This window comes from Adiantum capillus-veneris, chromosome 4 (assembly GCF_014529385.1).
Source record: "Adiantum capillus-veneris isolate H3 chromosome 4, ASM1452938v2, whole genome shotgun sequence".
NCBI classification, from domain to species: Eukaryota; Viridiplantae; Streptophyta; class Polypodiopsida; order Polypodiales; family Pteridaceae; genus Adiantum; species Adiantum capillus-veneris.
Window position 1 is genome coordinate 129,946,427 of NC_140934.1, and position 12,203 is coordinate 129,958,629.

General features: G+C 40.9%; 1 long non-coding RNA gene across 1 annotated transcript; it reads right to left on the minus strand.

The window, feature by feature from the left end:
* Positions 1–3,938: 3,938 nt before the first annotated feature.
* Positions 3,939–5,001, minus strand: LOC147459967 (uncharacterized). The gene is made up of 2 exons (XR_015187742.1): positions 4,744–5,001; positions 3,939–4,657 (listed from the first exon to the last, which is right to left on the minus strand). It is a non-coding gene; the product is annotated as an uncharacterized LOC147459967 (long non-coding RNA).
* Between the last annotated feature and the right edge of the window lie 7,202 nt (positions 5,002–12,203).

Consider the following 12,203-nt stretch of genomic DNA (forward strand, 5'->3'; position numbering starts at 1 on the left):
TTCACATAAAAAGATGGGGAAATTTCCAAAATACCTTTTTATCAATTATGGATGGATTGCTCCAAATTTTGCATGGTTTAGTTTTTTTTGTCAATAGAGATCTATCCTTACATGTCTTATATATAAAACTCTTCACCAATGAGCTCATAAATAGAGGCACTTATGTCTAATAGTAATAGGCCATTTCAGCTCGAGAGCTCACAATGCCATCCAAAACCCTAGTTCTATCATTAACTGTTTAGGGAGAACTAATGTTCCTAGGAAGAGTTGCACAAAGGAAAGTGCTTGGAGCTCTTTGCAAGAATAACAAGGGGTAATCTGGGAATTCTTGAGAAATTCAAGGGCATTTTGGGATTTTTCCCAAATTTTAGGGCTATTTCAATGATTTTCCCTCAACAGATTTATTTTTTAAAATAATATCAAATTATGTTGTGTGGGCTTGATATACAATTTTCATTTAGTAAAACTTGTTCTTTATGCAATTTGAACATGCATGCATCACATTTAATATAATACAGTTGGGATTTTCTTAGATTGCTAGAATTGTGCACTCTTAATGTCTTTCTCCTTTATTTGAGAGATATCTTCTATAAAAGTGGGCCAATACCGACCTAGTATAGCTAGTTTCTTGATATAAGATTAGTAACATTCATTTTCATTAATGTATTTTGGTTTGTAGCTAGATAGGGCTTGGTGTGAACAACCTTGTAACTGCTTGCTCTTAATATAAAGAGGTGCCCGACTAGGAGAATGTGCCGCTCTTAATATACAAAGGTGCCCGACTAGGAGAAAAGGCGCATTCAGTTTGGTTGCATCTTTGAGTACTACACATTTGTAGAGGCGATGCACACTTGCACAATGTGTTTCTTGTTTTGAGAGCTAGTGTTTCTTAGGTTCTTTGGTTTTTGCTCTTAGCACCCTTTGGTGTGGTATGTGGCCGGATAGACCTTTGTGTGAACAACCTTGTAACTGCTTGCTCTTAATATAAAGAGGTTGCCCGACGAGGAGAAAAGGCACACTCAGTTTGGTCCCATCTTTGAGTAAACCATAGTTTGTTCTAGATTCTATATTTTCAATAAATTATGTGCGGCAAAATCTTGAAAAGGGGCTATCTGTAAATTCTATGTGTGCTAGTTTGGAGGGCTTAAACCATGCATTTTCTTGAAGTTAACCTACAGATTCACTTTGATTCCCAGGTTTTTGACCAAAACATCCTCAATTTTGGTAAAAAGAGCTTTGAAAGACCGAAATATTTCTCCAATTTAGGCTTTCCAAAAGTAAGGTATTTGTCCATAAATTAGGCACAGCAACTAAGGTTTAAAGCATGGTTTCTTTTTTGATCAATGTTAACGTCTACCTTATACGTAGGTTTTGACTAAAACGCTAAATGGGCGCTCCGTGGATACAAATTGGAAGCTCTTGACCCCAACTTAGGCATAAAATAGGCAAAAAGTTTCATACATAAGAAGTTTTGGACAGATTCTCACAATAATTCCCACATTATGACTTAACGCAACATCATGAGCTTCTGTGAGGGAGGCACCACATACCTAGCTAGGTACGATTGGGGGCAGGGGACCGCCAGCCCGGTGGGGGGGCCGGTGGTCCCCTGCCCCCAATCGTACCTAGCTAGGTATGTGGTGCCTCCTGAGCAAAAGCTCATGATGTTATGCATTGTATGAAAAACACTGAAAAAGTCTCCCTTTTCCTACATGAGAAAATTTCTACCTAACGGGTCGGCGGTCCCCTGCCCCCAATTGTACCTAGCTAGGTATGCCGTGCCTCCCTCACAGAAGCTCATGATGTTATGCATTGTATGAAAAACACTGAAAAAGTCTCCCTTTTCCTACATGAGAAAATTTTTAAATCTTCTCGTGATATTGCCTGAGTTTTTTTTCCACTGGCTTTTAAAAGAAAATAAAATGAGTATTAATATGAGCAAAAATGATCCTTCAAAAACCTAAGAGCATTGGTTTTTGCTCACAAGTGGCTACATGGATTGAAATTTAATGCATTTTGTCCTTGTATATGTGCAATTTATCATTCTACCCAAAAATGTCATGTTGACATTTGTCACGGAAGATGCTATCAATGCTCTGCTTTGATTGTAGCCTTCATAAGAGTCAACAAAAATCAACATTGAAAGAGTGTAAGGAAGGTTGACACCCCCACCCAAACATGATCGTAGCTCAAAAATCATCTTTGTTGGGGGCAACCCCTTGTTTTGATTGGGTTGTATCTTATCTAACCTCGTGAGGACAACTACCATTTTCATATAGAGAAAATTTTGGATAATTTTCATGTCATACACACACGCGAGAGAGAGAGAGAGAGAGAGAGAGAGAGAGAGAGAGAGAGGGGGGGGGGGGGGGGGGGGGGATCGTCCTACAAGGTCAAATATGACCTATGGCACCAAATGAAACATATCGCATGCTCTATGTTGCATTGATTAATGACTAAATGCTTGAAGATTGTGGACATGAGGGTGGCAATTGAGAGTCCATACAATGCCCAGGTGGACAAAGATATACCTAGAGTGATCTAGGGTGAAAATGTGAGAAAACAAAACTCAAATGTGATCAAAAGTAGAGCACTCATTTTTGCATCTTCTTAGGCATCTTGGATAATAAACATGGTTGTAGGCTAGCCAAAAAGCATGAGACTTCACATTCCAACACCAAATATAAATAGGTACAATATCAAATGAGACATCCAAACATGTTTTGAGGGCTACAATCAATCTTGAGCCTTGAAAGCATGTTTTTGGATGTTATGTTGAGAAGGATCTTTGTCGTAAAGCACGGTAAAATGTGTATGTGTGGTCAAGTTTGAAAAAAAGAGGAATTGAGTGGAATGTTGAGGGGATTCTGTGGCATCAGGGTAAGGTGGTAGGCATTGAAGGGGTAGGGAAAATGTGGGTCTCTCTCTCCCCCCCACCGACTCTATTTCTCGGCACGTGTTTCTATCTCTCATTAAGAAAAAATGTTGGTCAACAGTTTCCAAGGATTGCTAGATTCAAAAATCAATGAGACTAGTGCTTGGACTAAGCTAAAATTGAAATAGAGATTGATAAAGTCACATATTGATGGAAGATGGAGAGAGAACTAAACTTTAAAGAAGCCTTATGGGTAAGTACTGCAAGAGGATTTTAGGATTAAATTGTACTAAAACCTCGGAAGTTTCTACAAATGATAGCCAATAACAACTTGCTTATAGTGTTTGCACTTGATAGCTTTGTCAATGGCTCATTCTACTAACATAATATGGCCGAAGGGCTCCCCTTTACACGTGTCGCAATCTACGACCCGAAGGCTAAAGTCCAAAACGAAAAAAAACCCATTTGCACGCGATAAAGAGGGAGAGAGGGGGAGAGAGAGAGGCGGCCGAAGGCGGCCGGCCGTACTAGTTACATATACAAGTGTTCAAGCTAAAGGCTTCAGACCTTATTGATCTTTTCTCATAGTCTCCAAGACTGAAAAGTTGCTCAACAACCACCCCAATCTATTCCAAAATCACAACAGCGCAAGACAAAACACGTTTCCTATTCTTATCCGGCACTTTCGAGACTGTACATTTTGTTGGGCCCTTCCGATTTGACAGAGCTAACTACCATATTTACCTCGACGACTTCCATCTTCATGTCAAACAAATGAATTTCCTTTAACATGCTTACTGAATTTGTGAATGGCATATTTATGACCAGCAAAAGCCATTAGAGGTTAATAACATTTAAACAAATCACGACTTGCTCATCTACATCTGCAGGATCTTGCAAAAGGATTCATTCATAGGTCTTGAGTTTCATACAAAGCTCAAAAAATGTGGCAGCCTTCAAAGACACTTTCATGGAAAGCCCAAAGAAAATGGAACATTCGTACTAGTGATATCCAAAAGTGAGTGTCCAACAATAGATGCATTCATCTACACAAACCTACAAATTTGCATTCAATTGCATAGTTTCCATTCAACTATTTATATACATTCTAAGGAAAGAGAAGACATGAAAGTGACCAACTCTTCAGCAGATGCAGAGCTTTGGGCACATGAATGCCAACTTGCAATGAGCAAAGCGATCGAACCAAATGGACTCACCCAGTGTCCATGACAACAATCGTTACCGGCCAAATCAGCTTCATGTGCTCATTGCAAGAGCCAAGCAAAGGCCAGATCAGTGATATTCTGCACATCTGTTGGCATTGAATAGGCAGTCCCGTGCTATGGCTATTCTAAACTAGCACAAGATTGCATCACGCTACATTAAATCTGATCACAAACGCATGATTGTAGGCCATCAACTCAGACCCTCTAACGACAGGTGTGCATACAAAGATGAAGACACGACAGATAAAGGTCTCACGACTATGAAGCAAAATCGCCTACAACAAGCAGCAAAATTGTGGAAAGCAGCAGAGTGTGTTTGAAGAGAGGGGGCTGCGGCGCCTTTCAGGAATGTGGACAAAGTGGTCTTGACTGAGAGCCCTTGCTTCATCAAGTGATTCAGGTACTGTCTTTGGTCTCGGCCCTGCTTACCTTCCTTTCTGTGCTTGTTGCGATTTCTGTCGTTGGGCAGCTCCACGTGAAATTCAGTGTGGTTAAGACAATCGTCGTCATCGAGCCCCAGGTTCTGCTTGAAACCCTAATCTCCATTCTTCACTACCTGATCAAGCATTATATAGGTCCACCATGAATGAAAAAGAAAAAGGAAAAATTATCAAAACTAGCTCAGTCCACTGTGTGTCTCACCGGAGGAGCAGGGCACACAGGCCGGATGAAGGAGCTCACGCCATATGGCAAGGGGGAACCAAGGCGACAAAAATTTGTGTGCAGAGGTGGTGTGATGTTCTTAACCAGACTGCTACTTGCTTGAAGTAGGTTCTTTCAGGAAGGTGCCGTGATGTAATCTACCTTTATCACATCTCAATTGGGGATCACTTGGCGATCACTTGATGTTCACATTGTGTTTTTTGGGGGTTCACTTCGATTGTGATCACATGATGATCGCTTGGAAATTAATTCGCCATCGGACAGCGGTAAACCAATCCCGCCGCCCCCAATTAATAGCGACCGTTGATCCCACCTGACACAACTTGTATCAAATAATCCCGAGGGGAACCCCTCGCCCTTTCATAGTAATACCTCTAATTTGTGGAGATTCCCGAAATACCCCTCAAATTTCAAAAATTCCCAAAATACCCTTGTATCTATTTTGGTCTTCAATGAAGGTTGGCCGTTAGGATCCATGGTTGGGAACTGGCACGAGAGGGGAGAGGATCCCGACCATCCACATCATCGTTAAAAAGTAAACGCTTGGGCGTCGGTATGGATGTGGCGTCGGGGGTGGGATGGAGGGGGGATGACAGGGGAGCGCGACGTTAAGGTGAAGCTTGCATGGAGGCTAACTTAGCCTCGAGGGAGGCTAACTAAGGGGCATCATGGAGGCGCGTGAGTTGTACCCTCCGTGCAAGTGGAGAGTTGTACCAAAAATGGAGAGACTCGTGTGCATGCAAGGTTGGGAGCTGAGGTGGGGCCAAGGGCTGTGAGGCTTGGTGAGCACGCAAGGAAGGATTGTCATCAACAATGGACAGCCGTAGATCGAGTTAAAGCAAGCCAAATGGCAAAGCACATGCCAGCGCGCTAACAGGACTTTGTAAGAGAACGGCAATCGACACAGCATAGGAAAGGGGGCCTCGAGGATTTGAAATCAGGTTTGATATTACTCGGACAATGTGTTTGTGTGTGTGGGGTAGGGGGCAGTGTGTGATGCACCAAGTGTGTGTGTGTGTTTTTCCCAGTGGATCATTATGTTTGTGCCTAGGGTTTGTGTGTGGGCAACAAATAAAGCACAAGATGGCTTTTCTTGTAGCCCATGGGCGAGGATGGGCAATGAGATGTGTGTGTGTGTGTAGCTGTTTTTAATTTAAATAATAAGACATAAATGAACTTTAACATTAAAAAAAAAACTGGCTTTAGAGAAAGGTCAAAGATTAGCACAAAAACAACTCGGTTTTAGAATTATCTTTGTACATGGTATATAAGAGTAAGGCCTCATTCTAGTATACAATGATAGTAACCCATTAAAGAAGTACTTTTCAAGTAGTACGAGCCAGTGTAATCATGGACAGACATTTGCTTCAAGCTAAACAATTTGAAGAAAAGATAGAGTCCTCACTTGCATCCATTCAATCAAGACAACATATATATGTGTTAGTCTTGAATGAGTTTTATAGGTGTCAACGGACTATATCAGTTGTTATCCATGTCCAACTTACAACTTTTTAACCTTAAACAAACATCCAAAGTGTAAATGTATTTCAATTTGTAAAAACTTCAATAGAACTTGTAAAAAAACCATAAACCCATTGAATTATGGTATCTATTATATGTATGGTTTCTATATAACCCAGTTTTTAATTTTCCTTAAATAGTTATTTACCTATGTATCATTTTGATCAGAAGGCCACCACCCCTTCTGATCAAGTGACTTAGTACCACCATTAGTTCAAAGTTTATCAAGATTTCATAGAGCTTTTCTTTTATTTAGTCAGATAACTATCCTAAAACTAATCAAGTAAATGCGGTATATCTCTTTTGTACTTCCATCTACATAACCATTAGTCAAAACATAGTAGCTTCTGTTATCAGATTTAGGTAAATCCCTCAAAAAAACCTCTTTCTATGCTTTAGTAAACAATTTGTCAATTGATTGGCTTAGACAAAAAAGCACTCATCAATACAAGTCAACTCCTCTACATTAAGTTCGAGTAAAAAAGATTCCGAAATTTGCTCAATCTAGTGTAGGTAAGCCATGCCTTAAGTGAAAAAAGCCATGAAATCCAGATTGTTTTTTTCACGGCATCTCCATCATGGAATGCAATGTAACTCATAATATATAGCACATTTTATCATCAATGTGACAACTCCTCTACATTAAGTTTGAGTAAAAAAGATTCCGAAATTCGCTCAATCTAGTGTAGGTAAGCCATGCCTTAAGTGAAAAAAGCCATGAAATCCAGATTGTTTTTGTCACGGCATCTCCATCATGGAATGCAATGTAACTCATAATATATAGCACATTTTATCATCAATGTGACTCCATGATTAAGCTAGTAGCTCTTTAAAAAAAAAACCGGCATTAGAATGCAATCTCAAGCTCGTCGGGCTCAACCCTTTAACCGGTTATCACAACTTTCCCAGTAAGTACGTAGTTGTATCTTATATGTACATTGCCTAATATTGGCATTAGCGGCTTCACCCTGAAACAAAAAATCCTAATCATTTTGAGTTAGTACGTGGAATGCCGAGCACAAAACCACGGCCATGTGCATAATGCCAAGCCTGTACATGTTGTAAACAAATACTATCTAATGCAAGTCACCCCAAACCAAAAGAGATGGCAAGAAATTTCAAAAAATGCTAGTTCATGTCTTGGTGTATGGCAACCCATACCATCCCAATCATACAATATTCCTGGTATGTGAAAACGGCCCGTCATAATTCCATGCAACCCCCCTTTTTTTAATATCCTTATGCTCAACAACAAAATTCATTTAATTACTATGAACAACTCACCTGTGTAAAAAATCAGAGCTAAAAATGGATATGTTTTTACTAATATGGTTGCTAAGACAAACCATTTAAATCATATGAAAACCAGAATGCATGGTAAAAAAACCAGTGAAATATCCAGAGTGTGGACCAGAGAAGCACCCTCTTTTGTCACAAACTCCATGGTTAGGAAGTACACAAGCTTTCCAAAACAAACACTCAATCTCTCTTTATACCAACACAATGACCACACAAAGGGACTAAGTGAGGTCTCATGGCCAACCTCACCTTTATTGATGTTGATGCAGACCAGCAATTGGCTCCTTTCCCAAAGTATAAGGATTTAAGCAACAACTACCTTGGCCCCATAGGGAACTTAGAGGAGGTGAAGACCATCATTGTGTAGCATGTGGGTATACATGGCAACTGTGTGTGGTCTACACTATATGCGACATGCTACCCGTGGCAACCAATGGCTACCAGCGGCAACCGCCTTGTCTCCATAGTGAGACTGAGTGGGAGAGAGGAGATGAAAGAGCATCAACATACAACATGTGTGTGCATAGAGATCCTAAGTGTGGTATACACTGTAAGCAACAGGCGTGAACACCTTGATAGACTCAAGATCATTTACTATAATACTTAGTGTTGTCCATCAATGTATTATGGGTATTGTTTTACTTTCAATGTGCCTTTAAATGCACCTTTGAATGAGCCTTTGAAAGGCATTTGTCCAAATTATGCTTTAAGGGGCCAGTCCCATAAAGGCAAAAGAGGGGGCTGTGGGGGGGTTTGAAAACCATTTTTTATTTATATTTTTTTGAGGGTTTGTGGTAAAAGAAGTCCTAAACCTGTCAAAAAAGAGTCTGAGTTTTTTTATATATAATAGAAGTAAATACTAGTTGTAAAATTACTTAAGTGTGTGTGTGTGTGTGTGTGTGTGTGTGTGTGTGTGTGTGTGTGTGTGTGTGTGTGTGTGTGTGTGTGTGTGTTCCAGCAATGTATGTGGACAACACTTTCTAGTTTTTTTATGCCTCAACATCTCAAGGTTGAAACCCCAATGGCGCGAAGAAGAGGAGGGTGGCAAGAAGCTTGTTGTGGGCAAGAATGAAGCAACACCAATGGTATATTTGCAGAAGAGGTCACACCTCCAAAACCCCTCAAAAGTAGCCCCCATTTGAGAGAAAGGGAGTGTCGAGCGACAGGAGTTTGACTTGAATGCCACCCCATTTATTGAAGGAGAAAACCAATCAAAATCCCCCGTTTCTATTAATTCACGCTAAGAAGAAATTGGAGGAAGGTATTTTATTGCCATGAGGAGAAGGTGCAACACCAACAATATATTTCCAGGAGAGGTCACACCTCCAAAACCTCTTAGAAGTAGCCCCCGCTTGAGAGAAAGGGGTGGTTGACATGAGTTTGACTTGAATGCTATCCCTTTTGTTGAAAGAGAACACCAACCGAAAACGCCTGTTTCTATCAATTCACGACCTAAGAAGAAATTGGAGAAGGTATTTGATTGCCATGAGGAGAAGGTGGATGAGAGGCTAGTCCTGCAAAAGGAAAGGGAAATTGGTCCAAGATGAGGAGGTGGGTGACTTCAAGATGGAGGTTGGGAAGCCAGATTGAGTCAAAATAGGAGCGGGTTTATGCAAGGAAGATGTCAAGGGGATTGGGGGAAGTAGCATGCGGTAGATGTCTTCCATGCCGCTACCATATGTGGAGGTCTTCTTGACTGAGGAGAGGCTTTCCTGGCAATGTCATGCCAGTGATGAATGCTTTGGACGATTTTACTTTGAGTTGAAGAGGTGAAAAATGGAGAATCATCTCAAGAAAGAGCATGGCCTTGTTATACACATCTCTGTATGGAAGTCATGTTACCCCTCCAAGGCTGATTTGGGCTTGAGGGCCAAGGAACCAAGTGCACGGCTAGAGAAAACTCAGTGGCACAAGGTGGCAAAGAAGCGGTTCGAGGACAAAGAAAGAAAGTTTGTAGTGAATGCAAGGAAGGTTGAGGACCTTCCTCACGTTTGAACCTATATTTTCTTGCAATATATATATATATATATATATATATAATTTGTTTCCATGAGCGTTGAAATACCAAATATCCGTTCACTCTTTTTGTTTAAGTTTCTCCATGAATTACCACATGCATATGCTTTCTCATAAGTTTAAGAAAATTGTATATTTACTTCCCATGTTCTTTGCTTTGTTTTAAGAAGCACATTAGGTATCATGGAATGTAAGACGATCAGAGACCTGACATTAAAAATTTGCAAGTGGGTCCAAAGGACATGGCATATCAAATTCTTCAAGACTGATCTGTTCCTTGGTGGCAAGAAGTTGGAAAGCCTTACTCTGCTCATTTGCACTCAAACTACCAAGTGCTTCTTCTTTCATCATATATGGCAAGCGATAAACCACCGTATGTTTGAAGGAGATCTTGACGTGGCAAGCTTCTTAGAGATTATACAAGAAAGAAAAGTGGTGATCTATATTCTAGGATGCAAGAAAGACTTGGAAGACTCGTCTAGGGCCACCCATGCGATAAGTAAAGCCTAGAGATATAGTTCACCTACTCTTTCAAGCCAATGATGATATGCCTCAATGAGAGGCGTTAGATATCCAACTTGTAATCGTCAGCACCTCAAAGCTCGGTGTGAGCTTGAGGTTGGTTTGTAATTTTATGATGTGCTTACTATAATTCAAACATGTTCTTTGTAGGACAAATTTTCTTAGCACTTTATGAGGTATTTGTTTTACAGTAAAGAATTCATTGCACCACACACAATGACACTCTTGGAGGGAAGTTGCATGGCTGGTGAACAAAGAAATCTCTAAACTTTCACATATTTGGGATGAAAGAAGCTGTTGCTGGAAGGATGTGGAGCTCATAGTGATGCAACATAAATTGGGGATATATAAAAGGCTTCTGATTAGTAGACTCTTGGAAGTGTTGGCATCCTCAGTTCCATTTGTTTGCGGATCGAAAATAGATTGGAGAGCCTAGCATTGACCAAAAGACAAAGTGTTCTCATTTTCCAAGACTTGGAGTACCTATAATGTGTTGGTGTACAAAGAGGATTGGTTTGCCCCACTCAACATAATCTAGAAGAAAAATTGGTCAAAATAATGCTGGCAAAGAGGGTTACTATCATCTGGGAGACTAAAGGGCCGGATTACATAAAAGCATTCTTTTGGAAGGTGTTGTGGGGAGCCATGCCTACTGGGATCAAGGTGCACGCTAGAGGACTTGGCTCTGACACTTTCTTTGGTTGCAGGTCAGCCTCGAAAGACCCCCTTCATCTGTTTGGCAAATGCCCTACTTTGCGGGGACTAGCCGCTAGGGTTTTCAAGTGGGTACAAAGGACTTAGAAGATTAGCTTTTTTATGGATGACATGATCTTGGGAGGGCGTGGTACCCAAAGCCATGCCGTTTGGGTGTGCACTCAAATGATCAGATTCTGCTATCTGAACTAGGTATGTAAGTCCATGAACCTTCAAGTATTTGAAGACAAATTGGATGTAGCTCTTTTTTATGATATTGTGAGACTGAGCATTGAGCTCATACATGTGGTAGGAGCAAGAAGAAGGGAAATTGACAAAGATGAAGGATGGGTGCATGAATTGATCTACTTAGAACAATCAAGAGGGTAGGAGTAGCATCTCTAGTAGGTATCTTTCTGTGTACAAGTCTTTGATGGAACCCTAGTTCCCCTCAAGGCACATGCTGTGCTTGAGGGAAATTGTATTATTATCGTGTTAATTTAAATTTTCTCAACTCACAATTGTGAGTATGGAAAAAAAGAAAAGCATCCATATGTAATAGTAATAAGAACAACAAAGAGGGAGAGGTTAACTCGGAGCAAGGTCGTGATTGTAGAGTTATGTAGTGATGGGCGCAATGGGTGCATGGTAAGCTATGTCAAAGATCCACAAATCGTAGCTAAGGTCTGGGATTCATGACCATCATTCTTTTGCTCGAGCTAGGGCTGCTACTAGGGTTTTTGTAGAATCATGCCTTGCAGTTCGCATCCTCGGCTAGCAGTTGCCCCTCATGAGCATATTGGGGAGGCTTTGTGTCTTGCCTCACCAAGCTCCATCAAACCCTCTCCCCTATCGGCCTTAGTGAGCCTGCCGCGCCTGCCTCAGGGCTATGTTAGGTGCGCACATTATCCTTTATTATGCATGGTTGTGCTAATTAATTATCTCTAGTGCTGAATTTATCTTCCGCGCTTGCCTCTAGGCATTGTTAGGCGCACACATTTTCCTTTAATATGCGGGTTGGGTTTTGTTATTATCACATGTGGCTTTTTATCTTCAACACCTTTTGCTTGTATCCTCCACATATATGGGCCACCTTAGGAGTGCTTTCACACCCTTTTGCTTGAAATCCCTCCCTATGAGTTGGTCCCTCGGTGTTGCTTGCCCTCTCCTCCATCTACCCTTATAATGATTTTTCGCGATGCCTGCTATGGAGAGTAAGACACTTTACCCATGAAGGAGGACATCACAAAATTTTTGCATATGCTTGCAGTTACAAAACTACCACTTAGTGATGGGGTCATGCCAATGGAAGAAGGGGAAGGATTGGAGCTGTGTGCATCAATCGTGGACATAAAGGTAGGAGAAGCCTCAAATAACGGCCCAAGTCA